At 43.3% G+C, this 16757-nt stretch overlaps 1 protein-coding gene across 3 annotated transcripts in view; it reads left to right on the forward strand.

The window, feature by feature from the left end:
• LOC138304244 (gap junction beta-3 protein-like) overlaps window positions 1–12703 on the forward strand; it is a 99837-nt gene extending 87134 nt beyond the window's left edge. For all 3 annotated transcript variants that reach the window (XR_011205523.1, XR_011205524.1, XM_069244138.1), the window contains one exon: window positions 12240–12703. The gene's annotated coding sequence lies outside the window, so the exon portion shown is untranslated. The remainder of the gene's footprint in view (window positions 1–12239) is intronic.
• Window positions 12704–16757: the final 4054 nt, after the last annotated feature.

Here is a 16757-nt window from a genome sequence, read left to right on the forward strand (position 1 = left end):
CATGTCTAAGAGTTAAATAAATGTTGAAATATACCATTTTACGACAAAATAAATATGGATAAATACCAATAAGATCACCAAAAAAAATAAAATATAGATAAATAAAATGTTAACAAATAAATATCAGAATATAGTTTCAAATCATGCATTTAATTGATTAGTATTCTGGTTATCATATGTTATGTTATGTCATGTTAAAACCATTTTCTAGTGCACTCAAATCAGCCTTAAGGTTTCTAGATGTTAGAAAGGCAAAGCACCAGTTAAGCAATATCATAGGACAATTACTCTAAACATTTATACAAAGAGTAGGATTTTTTCGCCTTCTTCCAAAACATGAATCCAAGGGTTATCTTTTTCTGTTAGAGAGTGGATGAAATGCAGAGGGAGGGAGCCAACACTGAAAAGGAATGTCTTCTGAGTCTGGCCTTCTCAAACCCTGAAACCACCAATTTGGCATGGAGCACGGACATCTGCTCAGCTCATATAAGCTGAGATGTTTTCACACAAAAAGGGACTATCCATACAGAAACCTTTGGACAATGCACGGGATGTTATTGAATATTCTGATTTGTGTAGGCAGCCAGCTTGCAGCCTTAACGATGGCCATAGCATGACAAAATATAGGTGCGCTGTTGGCCAGCCTGCCCTGTTTGAGAAACCTGTAGCTATTTGAGAGGAGTCAAAGGCAGGCCGTTTGGAGTAAGAAATGTAATACTTTCCTCTGAGTTCTGAAATTGGAGAGTACAAGCTGAAACTTGCACATATACTTGACTGTCTAAGGGTTCTGCAAAGTCGGTCCTGGAGAGCCGGGTCCATGCCAGGTTTTTAGCATATCCACATTTAGAAAACTGTAGATTTCTGAAACATCTTCTTTCTAAATGTGGATATGCTGAACATCTAAATTGAAAACAAGCATTAGTCTTAACACTTACATTCTTTATGACTTAAGTAGTGACTTGGAAAGGAGCCATAGTCTCTGCTCTCAGCAGCACCTAAAAACCAAGCCTTATGAGCATTTTTTTGGAAGCTGGTGGATTTCAGTCAATTTCTTCCTCTCCAGAAACACTTCCTAAAATAATGAAGCAGCTGGCCAACCCTCCTAACAGTAAGAGGATCTTTGTTTCTTCAGCTCAAATATATAGGGGCAGATCTACAAGAAAAGTAGTACATCGGTCCCCATGTTTCACTTTTCTTGCGCCGTTCCTGCCCCACTTAACAACACCATGGTTGTGCCGTATTTACAATACGGTGCACCATGGCACTAATTTCCACCATAGTGTCATAAGATATTATGCTATTGAGGCGCTTTGCTGGATTAGCGCCATAAATTATGGTACTAGTGCAGCAAAGCACTAGAGAGGCCCATAGTTTACTACGGGCCCGTCATTTTAACGCCTACCCAGAGCAGGCATTAAAAATGACGGGACAAAATGTTGCAGTGAAATCTTGCAGATTTCACTGTGCCATTTGTTGCGGCCTCCCTGATTGGGAATGTCCCCTCCGGACTCACTCAGGCCAGCACTATGCTGAGGGGGCCTCCTTGAGCTCAGTGACCCCCCGCACTGCGGGGCTGAGGGGTCATTATGCCCCTGCAACCAACAAGCCCTGCAAAAGACCTGTCCTATCCCACCTGCCCTCAAGACCTTCCACCGAGCAGAGGATCACTAGCCCTTTTCAGAAATCCCTGTCTGCCTGGCAGGGATCACTATGCCGGAAATACACCCACCACTACAATATAAGCACTTTTGCCAGAGCTGAATGTTTGTGGTCTCATCATGTTTTACACCCTCAGGAATTCCTTTTTATTTTCCTCCAACAAACTCTCTCCAAATTGGAGTTTGTTTGAGGAAAACAAAAAAAATGTATGGCCTTGTCATGCAGGTAATTTTCTCTCTGTACCCAGGCAGGGAAACCATGCTTTGAAAGAACCACTCAAAATGGGGAGGCCCTCAATGTATGAAAAGCAGGGACCTTGAGCATGACTGCACAGGGGAGTGGGGCATGTGGGGCCAATCGTCATTAACACTGTTGCCATCAGCTGCCACTTAGAGATCATCCAAGGCTGCCACCAAGACAGGGGTTGTTCTCCTATGTGGTCTCAAAACTGACTAGACACTGCCAAAACGCGGACATGTGTCCTGCAGCTTGAAGCTCCAGCAATGTGGCCAGAGCAGGCACCAGAGAAGCTGGCAAGTAGTTGGAAAGTTATTAGTGTCACCGCCTCCTTTTTTAGTTAGAAGGGGGAGAACAACTGCTAACTTTTTAACAACCTTTATGTCCATACCCTAGGCCAGGGCAGTGGTGAGGTTATTGCGTAGAAGCTCCAACAGCTGTGACTTGCATTAATGAGGTCTAACAATGATTAAGCGGCTATCCTGATTTCCTGAATCAAATGCCTGAAATGATCCCTATCTATGTGTACCAGCAAGTTCATTTACATGCTCAAGAAGCACATTTATGTGGCCAAGTAAGCAGTAATAATTTGGGGAAAAACGTAGGATATCAGTTTTAAAACGTTAAATAATATAGACATTGTGGTATGGATGATCTTAGTCTTCAGAATAATATTTGGAACACTATACACTGGGCCATTTATTCATTCTTCAGACCACAATATAAACAAATGTGAGAAAAATGAGTAGAGGGAGGAATGTAGTCTAGTGTCTAAGATGCATGCTTCGTTATCACATTACATGGTTTACAAACCACCACCTCCATTTGATCTGAATATGTGATACCAGGAAAATCGAATTGTCTTTCTGCACATCAGTTTGATTATCCTATTATGGGTGCCTTATATGTAGCTTCATTTGCAACTTGCACCACACAAGAGTGGACAATCCTTACGCCAAGCAGTGGGCAGAACGTAAATCCGCCTGTGAAAGAAGGAGGCCATTGGGACATGTTAATGAATGTGTTGCAGTTGTCTTGCTGCCTTGATGAATGATGTCGTTTGATAGTTCTATTGTGTTTTCTGGTTGAAGTCTTTGCAGTTAATAGGAGGTTAACACGAAGAAAGAAATAATTAGAGACTTGAGTTTCTACAGTTGGGGATTACATACCCATGGTATTTAAACTTTAGGCCTAATTACCATCTTGGCAGATGGAATACCCGTCACAAATGTGACGGATATCCCATCCACTGTCTTACAATTCCATTATATCCTATGGAGATTGTAATATAGCAAAAAGAATATTCCATCCGCCAAGATTGTAATCAAGCCCCTTGTTTTCGCATTGTATATGCATGTCACTTGCAACCATGGAGCTCAAACTGGTTCATATGTGGGCAAGGATTTGTATGTTCTGTACCTTTACAATGATCTTAAAATAAAATATGGATACGCCATTTGACTCTAGTTACTGTAATGTTACATTTCAATTAATGTCCCCTTTTTTCTGAATTTGCAAAATTGAATGTGTTGCTTATGTTTGTAATGGGGTACTGATGGTACCTTGCTGGCTCTGAGCCAACAAAGGAAGCGTTTGTTTTTTATTATAATGGTAGGGTTGCACACCACAATATCAAGGTCAATCATGTTGACCTTCCAATTACCAACTACAATTATAGCTTAAGAGTAAAATATATTGGTATGTATAGATGTATTTTTTTAAAATCCCAATCCCACCTACTTACATTGACAATATTATGGAAGTCGTTATTGCGGAACTGATGTATGTGCATGTCGATATTAAAACTAGTTACATCAGCTGCATGGAAGAACAGAACGTTATCCAAGTCAAATACATTAAAGCAACCTAAAACCGTAAAGTACAAATAATTTTAAAAAACAGCTTTCCAACAGCAGTCTAGAAAAATACCTTGACCATGCTTATGCAGTTTAAGCTAACTAGACAACAGGCTTCATTCAGTTCTGGTTAGCATTTGCAGTGCACAGTTCCGAAGTAATCCTATTTCCTCACTCCTGAGCACCTCTTAGAAAACACAAGACCTTCACCCACCTCCATGTCTGTTAAAAAGAAATTATGCTTCTGTAAGGCCTCTTGTATGCAGCAATATTTTTAACAAGGGGTACAGTCTATTAAGTACCTTTGGGGATGAAGCAGTAACATACATGTCAAATTTGGAAACAGAAAAGAGAAAAACTTTGAAACAGTAATTGAGGGAATTTATTTTCCCTGTTGACATGCATTGAAATGAAGGCTGTTTTGGCGGGAGACGGAAGTAAGCAACCCAGTCGGCTATATATCATTTCGTCTTACTACTGAAACCTGAACATTTTTCTAGCTATCCTATTGTGTTTTATGAATTATTCAGGCTATTCAATAGCAAGCATTACTTCGTGTCTTGTAAGTTTGTATTAGTTTTAATTCACTTCATAAATCACATTCACATTTTAATAAAGATTCAACTCGTTATTAATTAGCACATCACATTAAATCCTTAATAAAACTGGGTCCTGTAGTATTGGGGGCCCCAGGCCCTCATGATAATAAAATGAGTGACACAGACACAGTGGTTAGGGTTCATACGACTGGCCTTTGGGCACGTGAGACCGGCCCCTTTTATTAGCAGGTTCACCTGACTGGTGATGCCTGTGATGAATGGGTGTGTGATGAGTGTGAAAGCCAGCCCTCAGCAGAGTGGCTGGTGGAAACACTAGAATAACTCCATCCAGAGTCTACAGGTCCCTGCCACCAAAGTGTTGCACTTGCATGTTCAGTGCAATATATTGTATTTTGAAGATTGATATAAAGCCCAGTGTGAATACATTCTCCAAAAATTTGATATAGCAAAAGAAATTTATCAAGCGAACCAGATACAGAGTAATTCCCACCTTCAAATCTGGGATCTGAATGTTATACAAACAACAACCCCTGCCTCCTTCGAAGGTGACCTTGCCCCATTTACAAGTCAATAAATAGTGAAGTTTCTTCAGGTAGGTCATTCAAGGTTAAAAAAAAAGTCCTCTGTGAATTTTTAACTCCTTTGTAGTCATGCAGATGTGAAGCACTTGAGTCGGGAGGATCTGTTTCAATGACACCGACCTTCCCTGGTGCTCCTGCCTGTCCAACCGCTCAACATCCCCACATCACAACTCATCGTACGCTGAGATGGTCAGATTATTGGCTTATTGTTGAGCATGTTGAAGACTGGAAGTGGGAATTTTCAGTAAGAACCGTGGCTACCCTGAGCTGCCACATGAGTGGGGTTCCTGCTGCATCACTTCTTGGAAGGGTCACTGCTCGGGAACCTAGTAGCCCTCGACCACCGGATGCTGCCGGTGCTGCCACTGCTACTGTGCCATACCCTCGAGGGGAGCTGGGTGAGTGTGGGCATACGGCAGAGCAGTGGCGGTGTCTTTGAGGGGGCAGGCTGGAGGGTTTAGAATGGGCTTTGGACCCAAGCACAGTAGTGCTAGAGATAGCTCCTGTAAGTTCAGCAAATTTAAACACCAGACCGGTCCAGTTCCACCTCAGCCAGGATCAGTGAGGGTCTTCTGAGGCTTCTGGGAGTGAGAATCATTGTGAGCAAGACTGATTGCAGGCATTGATGGACATTGAGTGACTTCGAGCCCTGAGCCGGAACTATGCGGGCGCTCACAAATGCACTCCTACAGTTTATAGTCTGCAGTCTACTGAGTGCTGTTTGCTGCAGCTTTGCTCCTCTGTGTGGATGGAGGTGGCAGCCTTTGCTAAGGCCAGAGGAGGAGGTAAGTGCCAGCACAGGGGGTGCTATAGTGGAATGCATCCTTAGCCTTTTGCGGAGGGGCTTGCCTTAGCTGCTCTGCTGCTTTCTATCGCTATGCTAAGTGATGGGCTATTTTCTTTTGGCCCTCCCTCCCTTGTCTGCTCCCTTATAGGTACTGTCATGTCCACCTTTATTACTGCCTGAGAGGAACCTGTTTGAGTGACATGGGAAAGCGTAAGCCTGCTGCGGCTCTTTCAGAGGCTCCTGGTGTAGCTATTGACTGGTTCCTAAAGTGAGCAGTAAACGATACATCCAAGGAGAGTGAACTTACTCCGCATCAATTATCCCTTTCTTCACCACCCAATCTTGTTCCCAGTCCTGCCTCTGCATCAGCCTTCCTGGTTTTTGACAACGGTTACAGATGTCGAGCCCTGTCTCGATGTAGAGGTGTCTGAAGATGTTGATGTTTCTCCACTTATTCAGCTGCAGGAAGATAAGGCCACAACCCACAAAAGTGACAAGTTCACAGGGAGACAGTCTGCCAAAATTTAAAAAGCTCCAGTTAACACTAAAGCTAAGAGCTGTGTGTGTCTAACCTTACGGCAAAGCCTGTTAGGCATGCTAAGAAGACTGCAGACTCTTTACTGTAACCTTAAGGCCCCCGTTCTATTCTTAAGCTTGACCCTATTATTTCTCGCTTTGAGATTATTGAGGGAAAAATAAGCTGTTTTACTTCCCCCTTGTAGCCAATAACTGTTCAGAGACACCCTCCATGAAGGAAATGGGATTTCCTGTAACAGCAATTCCACCCGAGCAGTTGACCCCACATTGCCCTGCATGCTGAGGTTGAACACTGTATACATGTCCACACACCCCCACATGTACCTTTAGTTGAGAGTGACTTTGTGGAGCCCTGCAATGTGAAAAGCACTCTCTTTCAACCCCATACCAAGGCTACTTCCACTAATAATTCTGTTTCCTTTTGTGACTTACCGCCAGCAAGCCTGCCTGTATGTAATGATTTTGGTTGACATCCCGGTGTTGCGCCCTGAAGTCAATGAATCTGCGGTCAATCTTTTCAACAAAACGGCACACTCGGTCCAAGGCAATATTAGATGTAGAGGCAATATACCCTCAGAGATTCTAATGGCTTGGCGTGTGGGCTGGGTGGGGAAGATGAACAAGGAATTTGAGGGGAACTGTGCTGTTTGCCATGTTTCGAATCCCCAGGATTGTCGGTGACCTTTTGGGGACCCTAAGGCAAGGTCATGACAATGATGGCAGAGTTGAGGTATTTCCTCTGGTTTATTTCTATAGGGACCTGTTGTTGCCACACAACAGGTGAGAGAGGTTCTCTCCTTTCAAGCCAGACAAGTCCTCCTCATTTTGCATACAGGTTCAAAACCACTTTTCTCCACTGGAGGACCTTTCTGATAATGACTCAGTGTGCAACTATTGTGAGCCCAAGAAGCGGCATAACAAGAAGCAGCATGTTGAGGACCCCAAAGTAAATGAAGGGCGGTTCACTGTAGAACTAAGCATGAAAGAGCTCTCACCAGCCCTTAGATCCAGCCCTCATCCAGTAGCCCTGGGGAGTGGAATGCCCTTTGGGAGAGGCTCCACTCTTATGCTGCTATCATCACACAAGGGGTTTCTATTTGATGTACAAACCAATGTGGTTAAAGTCCTTTTTTGGAACATTGCTGGTCTTGTTAGGAAGATAGATTGTGAGGAGTGGGTCACTTTTATGCAGGAGTATGATGTATTCTTTCAGGAGACATGGACTTGTGATAACCATTGCTTTGATGGGTACCATCCTTACTCAGTACCTGCTGTGCCATCCTCGGCTGGTAGAGCTAGGGCTAGCTCATGGCCTGGGCTAGAGTAAGCCTTGATTGTAGCATCAGTCTGGTCCCCTGTGACAGCACCCTGTTTCATGCACTCCTTCTAAGGTGGCCGAAGGACATCAACATTGTTTTTATACATTTTTACAATGGAGGTTCCGAAGGCAATAACAGAACTAATTTCAATAAGTTGTATATCTTTATGGTGGTTTTAGAGGTTAGACTTGCACATTCGCACCAAGGATTTGAAATTATCCCTGGGGGGGACTTCAATGCAAAAGTGGGTTTGATACAGAGGGAACCAGGGCACCCCTTGGCTCCAATAATGGGATTGGCCTCATTCTTCTCCAGAGGGACTGATGGGGTGTATTTTATCCCATCTGATCAAGTCTTTTTAACCTGGTCAATGTAAATGAAGTATGTGACCGAAAAATTTATGTAATCCAACCTTTGAGAGAGGCGAGTATTCCTCTGTCATTGATTACATCTTTGTTACCCAGGACTTATTGGGTAGTTTAACAGAGGGAACAATTATCCCTATTGTCTTCAGCAACCATAATCTCCTAAGTGCAGACCTTTGTTTACCCAGCAGGCTGGGGGCGCAAAAGAGTGCAGCCACAGAGCCCTTAGTAGTTAAGACCCAGAAGCAGAATTTGGCTTAGAAAAATGCAGATATGCATGTCCTTTTTGCTAGGTTGTGTTTCAATAATCTGCACCTGGTGATTCAATGCCTCACTACTTAGCAGAATATAGGGAAAGGACTAACTCATTTGTTTGGCTCAACCAGGAAATTAACAATTTGCTAATGAAGCCATGTAGGTCTGGTTCCCCCAGAAATCACGTGGTTTGACCAGCCTTACAGGATGGCATCCACATTGCTTCATGAGGCCCTAGAGGAAGTACTTAGAGACCTACACAAAATACGTAGATGTAGGCTAGAATATGAGGCAGTTTTGAGCAACAGGGACAAGGAACTGTAAAATGAGGCCTGGAGCAATCTGATTAGAGCCTGTAGGCTAAAGGATATTAGGGCTTTTTGGACAGAGGCACATAAGGCCAGATCTGTGTGTCCCAAATCCAGTTCTGTTGTCTCGTCCGGAAGCCTGTGTAGGTAATTTTTTGGCAGTGTATAGTTTGAGTGCCAACTCGCATTAGGAAGAGGAGGAGGTGACATTCCCACTAGCCCTGGAATTCCCTTGTATTGAAATTCTGGAGGCAATTGATAAGAGTGATGTCCCCATGGATGTTTATAAATTTGCTCCTGACCTTTGGGCTCCTCGTCTCTGTAATGCTTTTAATCCTGAATGCAAAGTGGGCCTCCCGCATACCTGACACTCTGTTGTTATTGTGCGCATTTTTCAAGAAGGGGAATCCACAGTCCCCTTGGTACTATCGACCCATTTCCCTGCTGGATTCACGTGTTAAGGTGGCAGCCAGAGCTGTACTTGAGCACCTCCTCACCTGGATTAAGGAGATGAACACGCTGTTGGAGGTGCAATATGGGTGTCGTGAGGGCCTTGGTACAATGGAGCAATGCCTAAATCTTAATCTATTGGTCAGTAAATATACTGTGGCTAGACAGGGCACCATCTGCGTGGCCTTCATGGACCTCTCTTGTGCCTTCAACAGTATGCCGAGGTCAAAACTATGGGAAATCTTAACTGACTTTGGAGTCGAGTTTGACCTGATGCAGTTTTTGAGGGCCCTTCATTATGATTTGTCAGCATCTGTGAGGCTAAGTCCACCTGGTGAACGGATGGGATCTTCAGGTTTGGGAGGGGGGTATGGCAGGATTGTGTTTTGGCTCTTATTTTGTTCCTTTTGCATATGAATGGCCTTAGCGCAGCCCTTTTTGAAACAGTTTGAGCTGCTCCACTCGTTGGCAGGAAAGAGGTCCCCGTATTGCTATAGACGGACATTGTGGTTCTTTTATCCTGAATTCGAATGACCTTAACATACTGTTCCAAGAATTTGTATCTTTTATGGGGACCTTGGGGCTAGTCATGAATCAATCTAAGACCTTCAGCATGGCATGTAACCATAGAAATTGTAAGTTGCTGAGATTTTTCCACAGTCAGTCGGTTGCACAGACTGAGGACTTTTCACATCTGGGCATTGTTATGGATGCCAGGGGTAACTGGGGCCCCTGTTTAGCCAATGTTGGGCAGAAATTCTTAGGTGCTGTGAGTTTTATTTTTAACTTGACTAAGTGTATCGGGAAAAAAACTGTTTCCCCTCTTCTGGAAATTTATTAGAGGAAGTGTCTCCTGACTCTTACTTATGGAGCAGGGATCAGAGGCTATTCCAACATAAACTCACTTCATGTGGAATAAAATAGGGTCATTAGGTGATTTCTGGGTGTCTCACCTTCAATACCCCTTATGTACACCAGGAGCTAGAGATGGATTTCGCCAAAGATTTCATGAAACTCGCCCCCTTGACTTTGTGGTGCTCCATCTGGGAGAACCCTCATGCCTTGTTAAATAGAGAGATCATCATTGATTGCCTCAAGTGTGAGAAAGGCATGAACATACCATGGCTTGATTTTATCAATATTGAATTCATGAAGTTAGGTAGGCTGGCACTTTTTTCCAATCCCTCGTCAATTTGCAAAGCAGATATACTTTGGGTAAAAATCTGCATTTGACAAAATGTCCAACAAAGTATGTGGACATTCAAACGTCCCCATTGCTCTCTGCAGCACACATAGAAAGAGGTAAATGACTCTCTGGATTGATTTTATGCAGGAATATGTCCCTTCCTGCACAAAAACAATCCTCCCAACAACGCAGACCCACTCGCACATGTTACAAGGGGGCCTGCATTTCCACCAGGCAGCAATTTGCGCCCCAGGGCAGGGGGAAAGGACAGAAATGCACAGTATATTTTAAATATAGTTTATTTCTGTCATTTCAAATTGGCATTGGGCAGCGCAGCACAAAGGCATTCAGCGTTATCCTACGCTAATTCCTAGTAAATGTGCCCCTGTGTGTGCCTATCAATAGTGTGAAGAACCTGAGCGGTGCAACTCTAGGAAAATGCTGTGTTGCATCACTGTGTGCAAGGAAGGGCTTCCATGTCTGTTATTTGTGTTTCCACATGTAACTTCCATGGTTCACAAGGCATGTCATGTATCGCACACAAGGTAAACTGTGAAATATATCCAATCAATTGCCCTTCCTAGGCCATGTGTCCTACTGGAAAATTACTTGAGTCATCCAACACAGTCTAACCACCTACGTGTGGTGCAGTCCATGGTATACAGACATACAGTCAGGCCTCCAAGGGTTCATGTGGTGCATTAAGTTGGCCCCTTATGCACAAAGTAAATCTCACATCAAATGTATCCACTCAATCCCCATGTTGCAACTGTGCCTGCCTTGGTATTACACAGCCCATTGTGTGCCACTACTGCTTGAAAACTCATGAGTGTGCTCTATGGCATCAGATGTGTCCTACACTGTCCTTTCTCAGTGAGGCAGTGCAGTGCTGATAATTTACTTGATGCATTGTACAATGTCACATGTCTACATATCTGGTGCCATTTTCACCTCTCCACATAGCTGTCCCAACTCACTGCAACACCTAGACGGTGAGATTCCAAATTGAAATTCACTCACTACTCTATTAACAGCAGTGGCTACTGAACATCAGTGACTACTACTGTCACATTTCAATCTCTGTGAATGAATGGGACAACATCATCTGATCTGGGTAATGGATGTAAAATGAGACATGTTTTAGGACAGAAAAGCCAATATGACTTCTACACCAACACAATAGAGAAGTGTGAGATAAGTGTCTCCTCATTGGTGTGTGTACTCTTTCTGTCAGTCAAAACTCATCATTTTCTGGCTAGTGTGAGGAATAATAATTTAGAAAGGCCACGTGATCCACGCAATGTCAGTGTAGGCCCTAGACATGGGTAAATATGTATTAGGGTTCACAAAGTGACATCAAGAGTCCAAAAATAACATATCTCTCAGCCATACTGATGTACAGGCATGCACTCGGATATACATTCACCATGACCGATGCTAGCAACGTGTTGCTACACCTATTCTGGTGGTAGATTGACCAAAGGAAAACCATAGTAAATCAGCATTGTGCAAGTCACAAACACTAAAACAATGCATCCAAATGTGGCATTCAACAGTCATCAACCTATATTGTAATGCAACCTGGACAAGGCACTACAGTGTACTCTGAAGACCAATCTCAACATTACTTTGACAAGCAATGATGGTAGAACCATTGCAATTAGGCACATAATCCACATCAAGTTACAGTACAACACACATGTGAAGACCAGTGTATTGTACACATGTTTGTGGTATACCGATATAAGTTACAACAGCAGTATGTCCTACCTAAGAGTGCCTCTACATTGCTTACCCATGTGTCAATCCCAGTGCACCATGGCATATTGACGGATGAAAAGCAGCAGCTGAAGGCTGACGATAAATCATACATCTATCCAGGGAACCTGTGTAGAATGCACCGCACATATGAACCAGATATCAACCACTAAAGGACTGAACAATTCAAATGCTCTGTCATTGGCGGGTAGTGCAGCAATCACATCAGTGGTTTCACGGGGACATATGTATATGTGAGTGTGATACGGGTTAGTACTGGTACAGCCTAACTTATGATGAAATAAATCCCCATTTTGTGGACAATATACTGTCACTTACAGTCACCATGAACCTTCAAAACACCTATCTTTGTCTTTTCAGCTTACCAAGAATATGGTCTGCAGCAATGGATCATGACCCCATTTGCACATCCCCAGACTGAGGCAGAGCGCACATACAATGCACTTTGCAAGACCAGGGGTATAGTGGAGCGTACTTTCAGGATGCTGAAGTCTTGCGTCCACTGCTTTGACATGTCTGAGGGGAGATTGCTGTACTCCCTCCCCCCATGGTCTACAAAATTATCCCTTTGTGAAGTATATTGCACAATATACATCTGCGGAGAAATTTATCTTGGGACGCAGACCATGAGGACCTGGAAGCTCCAGATAAAAATAAGGGTGAAGATGAGGACAGAGGCCAAAATGTAGCCACAATTGCTAGTACACGTCGAAGAAACAACATTGCCAAGATGTTTTCAGTGATGCCTGAAATACCTTGATGGCTACAAAAATAATTATTTTTTGAAAGAATGCTAAAAAATGTAAATAAATGTATGAACACTACCTTTGTGTGCGCAATCTCATTTCACAGTCACTGTAAACATCAAGATACTCACATCTCATCTAATGGTTTTTGGCCCATCACAAAGGTATGTAGCTAGGTGCTACACTCATCCCAACACAACATCATGTGGACAAAATATATGTGTATTATAGCAACATGTGTCCAATGCATGTACTTGGGGAAGACATACATCAAACAAAGGTAGCAATGTGGAACAGAATGCAAATGTGAGTATGTGTGTGGCTACAGTGAACTGACACCCAACCACAATCCAAAAGGAGTGTAAATGTAAACAGTGAGCAATGACTGCGTATGTGTGTGGTACATCTAGCCATTTTTACTGCCTTATAGTTGTGGAGGCAGGTATAGTGACCTCACAGTCGTATAACTGTGAACAAAGGCCTGAATTATGTGCATGGGCACACAGTGCATCCCAGATAGTCACCATATGCTACATCAGCGTTTGCAAGCACATAAGAAATTCAATGTGGTATCTCGCATAACCCATACAAATGTTGAGCTCTTAATTGTGCCAGTGCTGGATTGGCTACCTAGGCACAATGCTGGCACACGAACCCCAGTAGGCAAGAATGCAACTGCTACCTGCAGGAAAGGATGTGACAGTGTTGGTGTGTTCTAGTGTGATACAAACAATGCTGTCACTCCTACTGCTCCATCTATGTGTGCTAATGAAAACAGGGCACAAAGAAAATCAAAAAACAAAATAGATGTGTAGGTATAACTACATGCAGTATTACTTCTGCAAAGGTAGCATGCACTGACACATTCCAGGTTAGAATGGGGTAATGTGACAGTAAAAGTAAATGCACATATGACCATCTAGTGTGAAGGCCTACTCACATTTTAAGTTCATGTAAGCCCTCTCTTTTGCCAAATAATGAGATGCAGGGTAAACATACTCCTACTTGGATGTCATCACACTTGTTTTGGCTACTCAAGCTGGCCTCCTGATGATCAAAATATAGGCTAACAATTTAGGCAAACATTTTTCTGCAGGGGTAATGTGCATGTGCCACACATATTGTTCCAGATACCAAGCCCAGACAGCAGATGTATGTCCCACAACAATATATGGTTGTTGTTAGGAATTTTTCCATCTGGTAAATGCTGTCTCACACATATTAACAGGTGTCGTATAGGCTAAGCCATATGCCTAACATATCTAGACAGTTAACCTGTGACCTGGATGCCACATACACTGTAGACTGGCTGAAGCAGCCAGTGTATGTCATTCCCTGAGTGTGCATTGTACCCATAACATACCCTATGTCAGGAATGGTGACAGCTAGTATGTTCCACAAGTTTTGGTATAATCATGTATTGCAATGCGTATTACATTTGCATAGGAATACTATATCTGTGTAGTAAAAAAAAAAAAACTACTATGCAGCTATCTACGTCCAGCCAAGCATGATACAAAGTGTAAGACATATAAATAATGTCAAGGTCTCAACAATTCACAATATCTCAGTGTATTTCACACTGATATATTGCATAGTGTCCACACCGTTAATGCAATGAGTCACACATATGTGCACTCTTAGCATACAAATGCAACACATTCCAAGTTGTCAAGCATGTCAGCTAAGAACATTTGACCAAGACAACTGATCCCTGGGAGTGTTTACCTGCATTGCACAATTCACTACACTGTACCACAGACAGTAGGCTAGTTGCATCAATAAAAACACATGCATTAGCCTTTTGCGTGATGCATTGCGCCCAGTGCATCCTCACAAATGTGCCAAAAATAATGCATTTTGCACTGGCATGCATGGTGCGTAAATCACACTTTGCCTAGTTCCCCAATGATGAGTTTCGCTTTCACTTATAGTCTTTTTGTCTTTGCTGGCTGGTGGAGTTGTTTTGTGTGTGCTGAGTTTAGTTGTGTTTTGATCTTGTTGGTATCTGTGCTGTCCCTGTTGTGCTCCAAAAGTGATATTTGCGCATTGTTATTGTATTTTGTATTGTTTTGTTGGGTGTTTGTTTATTTAGGGGTTTATAGGTTATGTGTTAAGTTTAGTTGTAGGTAAGAGTGTTTTTTTTGCTAGGGATATGTCAAGAAGGGGCAGATAAAATAATCTGTTGGAGGAGGAGTTTGGGGGCCTCCTGTGACTCCTGTTCAACTATCTGCCCAACGTGATTGCCACAGAGTCAGAGTAAGCCAGGGTTACCATACCTGACAGAAGAAGGAGCAGTGGGAGAAGGTATGCTTTCACATATGCCATGTCTTCGGTGTACAATGGACTGTCCACCAATTGAAGCACAGATGGGCAGATGTGGTTAGCCAGGAGGCAGATCTTATTGATCATCTCTGAATGGAAGTTGGTTAGCCTGTTGCTAAGTACCTATATACCATGAGCTTGTGGCTGTGTGTCTATAGCAAAAAATCAGTTATTGACTTTTTGACTGAAAGGGTCATATGTGTTTTTGGGGTAGTATGCCATGATACAGGCTGACTCTAGTAGGAAAAAGAATCATGCCACAGAGACATGTTTACAGGGGCCTAGCACTTGCCCAAATAGACCATGTAATGCAGGGGAGGCCCAGAGGTGCTTGGTGGCCCATCCAGCACTGTGCAGGGAGTGTTGCTATCTGGATTGATACATCATTACTGATTCAAAACTGTGGGGGCCACCCACCATGTATGTTGCAGGGGAGCACACTCACATGTCGTCATGCCACAGGTTGGACAGGCTGTTTGGTGCACCACTAACAATTAAACATACGTTATTTGGAAAGTTTTCACAATTCCTTTATGAACCTGTATAGGGCATGAATGGACAGTATTTATTTACCGTGCAGAAGTAACATATCAGGAGCTTAGTGAAGAAATAAAATAAGCACGGCTACATTCTGATGTGTGTAGCATTGTTCAGAACACATTGATTTGAGAAAGTGCCAGCAAAATGAATAACTTGAAGTGTGTGGTCTCTCACATAGCCATCGAAGCCAGGCACCCTTGCACCACATAGCAAGGAAAGATGATTTGGTACTTTGTCTGCGCACTGTGCACCTGAGACGTGATTTCTCTGGTATTATCCGTAAACACTGTAACATGGCAGACATATGTTCATCAATAAGCCATGTAAACTTTGTCATATGCAACATGTCCAATGTGCAGACAATCATAGAAATTTGTGAAGTCAGTGTATTGTGCTTCATATGTAAATAGTGTACATGTTCTAAATTCACCAGGATTTTGTCTAATAGGTGAAACTGCACCATACCAAACTGCTGAGGTGGACACCTTCAGGGATCCCAATGCTACCAGTGAGTGTCATTTGAATGTTCACTGTGCTATGTAAGGATTGTGCATTATCTCTGATATTGGTTGCATTGAGATGTGTAGGGGATAATCATTGTTAGAAATGGGGTTTCTGCTTGGCTAGGGTATGCCCCTAAGCCAGGCAGAACCCACCACTCTAGTCAGGTCAAATAAGATACACGCTAAAGATAACCTGTGCTTATCCGTGAGTAAGAAGTGGGGATTGCAGTGTGTGCCTATTAGTCACGGTACGGTAAAAGAAATGTGCTTTTTAAATTATATGGTCTCAGAGCTGTGCCCCCTCTGGAGAGCTATCTCCGATGTCATGGAGGCAGCGTCCCAATTGTTCGGTGATGTGCTTGGGGTGGTAAGGGGTGCCATGTGACCCCCGGGATTGCGATTGCAGTCTGGGCAGGCAGGGAAAAGCACTCACTGTTGCGGCCATGCCAACTTGCTGCAGGCAATCTGGTCACAGTGTTTTGTGCGCTGTTGATGGGGGTGCCCGGGCCCAAAGCAGTACACGACAGGTCTCCGCATTACTGGCTGCAGGCTGAGGCAAGAGCGCACAATCTGGTAGTCCAATAAGGCAGACTGATGCCACACACACTGGCGATATCTGCCCAGTAGGTAGTCTCTGAGGCAGCACGGCGTTCACTCTGGGATGCAAGTGTTGGATGCAGCTATCTTGCCCCCGATGATAATCAGCTGGCTGGTGTTGACTCAGTTGTAGGTTGTAGGGCATCTTGGAAGCAATGTATTAATGG

The sequence above is a fragment of the Pleurodeles waltl genome, chromosome 7 (genome assembly GCF_031143425.1).
Source record: "Pleurodeles waltl isolate 20211129_DDA chromosome 7, aPleWal1.hap1.20221129, whole genome shotgun sequence".
In the NCBI taxonomy this organism is placed as follows: domain Eukaryota; kingdom Metazoa; phylum Chordata; class Amphibia; order Caudata; family Salamandridae; genus Pleurodeles; species Pleurodeles waltl.